A 4,893-nucleotide genomic window follows, 5' to 3' on the forward strand; every position below is an offset into this window, starting at 1 on the left:
CCCACCCTTCCGCCTCACAGCGGGGTCCTCCAGGGTTGTGGCTGTGGCTGGGGTGGGAGGTCGGGAGGGCTTCAGGTTCATGAGTGATGATTCCAGTTTCTATTTCTGGCTTGTCTTGGCAGATTTATCTGGGTGAAGTCCCTCTGGGAAGGATTTTGGCTTCCATATATTTGCCTAAATCACTGAGGGAGAGAATTCCTCTTAGCAGCTTACACACCATCTTGTTTAATTTTTTTGGCCAAACTTCACTCTTTAAGGTAAGTTCTTGCCTCTGGTAACTGTCACGAGGTGACATACGGTGACTCATTGTAATTATGAACTCTTGCTATTTTCATGACGTTCTGTTTATTTTAGAATACGCTCTCTGATTTATTCTGTGAGTCTCCTGGCACAAACCCTGGCCCTCAGAATGAATCAACATCTTCTTTAATGATGTTCCACAGTGTTTAATTTTCACAGCCTCTCAGTTTTGGAAGGAACCTTAAGGATTATCTGGTGACCAAACAGAGGCCTCAAGATGTTTTCAAACCAGAAAAGAACAGCAAGTTCTCCTGCTGCAATGCTGCTTCAGCTGGCCTGTGCTTTGCCCCCGAATCTCCCCCGGCTCCTCAAAGCCTCACACGCCCACTCTTTGGGGCCAATTTATTCGCAGCTGAGTGGTGTCCAGCGAGACCCTTGCCTTCAAGCACTTTTTGCTCCTTCCTACCCCCTCCACAGAACCTTTTCTGAGGGCTCCTGTCCCACCCGTCATTAAAACAAAGAGGCAGTACGATGTGGTGGTTATGAGCACAGATTCTGGGGCCAGACTGGCAGAATTTAAAGTCAACTATGCGTTGCTATCATTATTGGCCTGTTTGGGGGGCTCAGTCTAACAACAGGTTCATTTGTTTGGCCCACTCTGCCCCATCTAGCTGTTGGGAAGACAGCACCCAGAGCTGGCACGAAATAGTTGATGATCACTATTAACTGTTAACATTCACACTTTATTATCTCATTTGCTTATGAGAAACCTTGACCCAAAGAGTGCTGTGGTCTGAACGCTGTGTCCCCCAGAATTCATGCGTTAACACCCTAACCCCCAAGATGATGGTATTAGGAGGTGGAGCCTTTGGGAGGGGATGAGGTCCTGAGGGTGCAGCCGTCATAATGGGATCAGTTATCTTATGCAAGAGGCTCCACAGAGCTTGCTTGACTCTTCCATCATGTGAGGGCCCAGCAAGAAGATGCCATCTAGCAACCAGAAAGCAAGCCTTCACCAGAACTTGACCATGTAGGCACCCTGCTCTTGGACTTCCAATCTCGACAGCTGTGACAAATAAGTTTCTGTTGTTGATAAGCCACTCGGTCTGGTATTTTGTTCTAACAGCTTGGATGGACTAAAACAAAGAGGCTAAGTGATTTTGCTCAAGGTCACACAGCTAGGAAGTGGCATAACTAGTAATCCAATCCAGGCTGTCTGACTCCAAAGTTCAAGTATTTAAGAGATCCATACATTAACAGTCAAGTATGTTTTCATTTCCTAGAGAGGCTATCCAAAGGAATGAATTTATAATGGTCAAATATTCACAGAGTCATTGCAGGGAGATTGTACTGGGCCAGCTTAAATATACCACATACCCATACCACATACCAACTCAAATATAATACATCGTCTCCAGCTACATCTGTAGGGTGTTCTGTTCTCTTGGAATTCTCTAGTGGCTCCCATTTCTTTCTATCTAAATCCTATTTGTTCTTGTGGATTTAGCTCAAATCCCACCCAGAAAGCCTGCCTGGAGTTCGTGAGCCCCTGCTTTCCTCCTCACCCCCTGCTTGCATTCTTGTCTTACACCTCCATCTAGTTTCTGGTCTGGTTTCCCTAAGTAGATTGTGGCATATGTCATGGGTCAGACATGTTTTATTTTCGTGGATCCTAGCACAGGGCTAGGTACCCAACATGTTTTCAGTAGATACATATTTATTAAGGCTTATCTTTAAAAAACAAGGAAAAAAACTGGTTAGGTCTGAGACAAGAGAGTTAATGAACAAAGACTTTAATAAAAATTAAGAATGTGGCTCATAGCACTCCGACCCTTTTGGTAAGCTTGAAATTTCCCTGTATCATCTGACATGCCATTATTTTTGTCTTAATTTCTCTCCTTTCTGTAGAGGGCTGTGTTTGTCTCATAGAACAGAAGATAAATTTATGTTGCATAGGTTCCACCCCTAATCAGTAATTTTTATTCACTGACACCTTCCGTTGAAGGGGATTAAAGATCTTTGCCAAAATTAGCCGACAGACGTCATGGTGCCATCACTTTCAGAACTGGAAGGGCCCTTGTAACTCACAGTGGCGCATCTCCTTTTACCAATGAAGGTATTGAGGGGAAGGGACCTGCTAGAGATGACACAGTGTATTCATTTGGTCACACAATTATTATTCGGTCAGCAAATATTTATCAAATTCCTACTGTGTGTCTTGTGTGGTGCTGGATGCTGGGGATACAACAGCAAGCAAGACAGACATGGTGCCTGCCCTCATAGAGCTTACAGTCCGATGGGAGAACAGAAGCCTAAAGATTCTAACTTTGAAGGGGATGACCTGAGCCAGGGGCCTGTGCCCCTGATTGTTGGGGGGGCTACTTAGAAGAGATGCCAGCCTCTAGCTCCCTTTCCCCTGGGTCCCGAGTCTCATGGCCTTGCTTTGATGCAGCTTCCTCTAACATCTTTTGATCAAAATCTTAACTGCCATTACACCATATTACTTTAAAAATTGTTGCTAAGATAGGGGCACTTTTACCCCAATGTTGATAGCAGCACTCTCAACAATAGCCAAATGATGGAAAGAGCCTAAATGTCCATCAACTGATGAGTGGATAAAGAAATTGTGGTTTATATACACAATGGAGTACTACGTGGCAATGAGAAAGAATGAAATATGGCCCTTTGTAGCAACGTGGATGGAACTGGAGAGTGTGATTCTAAGTGAAATAAGTCAGTCAGAGAAAGACAGATACCATATGTGTTCCCTCTTACGTGGATCCTGAGAAACTTAACAGGAACCCATGGGGGAGGGGAAGGAAAAAAAAAAAAAAAGAGGTTAGAGTGGGAGAGAGCCAAAGCATAAGAGACTCTTAAAAACTGAGAACAAACTGAGGGTTGATGGGGGGTGGGAGGGAGGGGAGGGTGGGTGATGGGTATTGAGGAGGGCACCTGTTGGGATGAGCACTGGGTGTTGTATGAAAACCAATTTGACAATAAATTTCATATATTAAAAAAAATTGTTGCTAAGACACCCCTCTTGGAAAACACACACCTCCTCCTCCACTAGTGGCAGTTCTCTAGGAGAAGGACGGAGCATTAGGCAAGTACAATATGGCACAGGGGCTCTGGGAGCATAGAAGAGAACACCTACCCTTGTCTGGGAGATCAGGAAAGGCCTACAGAGGTGTTGGCTGAAACCCGAGGTTGAGTAGAAGCTAGGAGATGAAAGGGGGCAGGGAGAAGGATGGAGGAGCGCTTTGGGCAGAGGGAACAGCTTCTCTAAAAGGTTCAGAAGTGAAACTGGTAAAACTTGAGCCTAGAACCAAAGAGCGGAAGAGTGAGAAATGATTTAGCTCCTTTTCCCGCATGGCCGCCGTTTTGTAGGAAAGGAAAATAAAACCTGAGGACAGGTTAATTAAGTCCTGGGTCTCTGTGTGTTGCCCCTCTTTTGGCATCTCTATTACAGAAAACTGTATGTCTTAGACTAAATTGAGAGGGTTCTTAGGTATCGCCTGGTCCACTTTTCTTCCTGTTACCAGTGTAACAGAGAGGGGAAGAGGCTTTCAAGGAACAAGAGGGCTTGGGCTAGCACTTGGTCTTGTGACTGTCAGCCAGGGCCCTTGCCACCATATTGTGCTGTAGGTCCACCTCTACCTCATGCTGCCCCGGGGGAATTCCTCTGGGAAGGGAGCATTGAACCACTAGGCTGGTTTCGGATGAACACAGCTGGGCAGGAACATGAAATGAGTAGCTTCCTAGCAGAGCCCCAGGCTGTGTTCACAATCAGCCAGTTCTCAGTGGCTTCAGGGCTCAGAAATGTGGCATCTTCTGAAAGTGCCCCAAGTGTCAGGGTTCAGAGAGTTATCAAAGTCGGGAATAGTTTCACTTTGTTCCTAGTGCGGTACTAAGTTGCAGGTAACAACAAAATATTAACAAAGCCAATGCTTTTTTTTTAATAGATATTTGGGTATGTAGCTGGGACTAGTGAATTGTTTTAGCTGGGTAAAATTGAGACCTTATGCGAAGACAGGAGGTGAGCTAAATGACGTCTAAAAATTTCTTCTCAGGGGCACCCGGCCGGCTCAGTCATTAGAGCACGCGACTCTGGGCCTTGGGGTCGTGAGTTTGAGCCCAATGTTGGGGGCAGAGTTTACTCTGAAAACAAATAAAATCTTTAAAAAATTAAAAAATAAATAAAAAATAAAGATTTCTCCTCAGCTTGTGAATTTCTTTTCTATATTTCTGTACCTGGTGCCATGCATTAATAATTCTGAGTCGATTAACAGGCAAGAAATTGGAAATTTAGGACCTGAACCCCTCTCCCTTATATGTTTCATCTACAGACCAAAAATGTCACTAAAGCATTAACTACCTTTGTGGTGAGTGCCAGCGTTTCACATACATCAGTTCAAAACTTGGCTGACCCAGTGGTTATTTCTCTGCAGCATGTTGGAGGAAACCAGGTAATATACCCATTTTCACCTCGGAATAGAAAGGCCTCAGAACCCCTCGTGAATTTCTTGTTAAACACAATTGGCTACTTAACATATGTGATTCTAAGACTCAATGAAGATCGTCCCATTCCAGATAGTAGAGATGTGTTGTAATGGAGGCCTTCTAGAAATAATGCCATAGCTTCAGGGGATAACT

The sequence above is a fragment of the Panthera uncia genome, chromosome X (genome assembly GCF_023721935.1).
Source record: "Panthera uncia isolate 11264 chromosome X, Puncia_PCG_1.0, whole genome shotgun sequence".
Taxonomy (NCBI): Eukaryota; Metazoa; Chordata; class Mammalia; order Carnivora; family Felidae; genus Panthera; species Panthera uncia.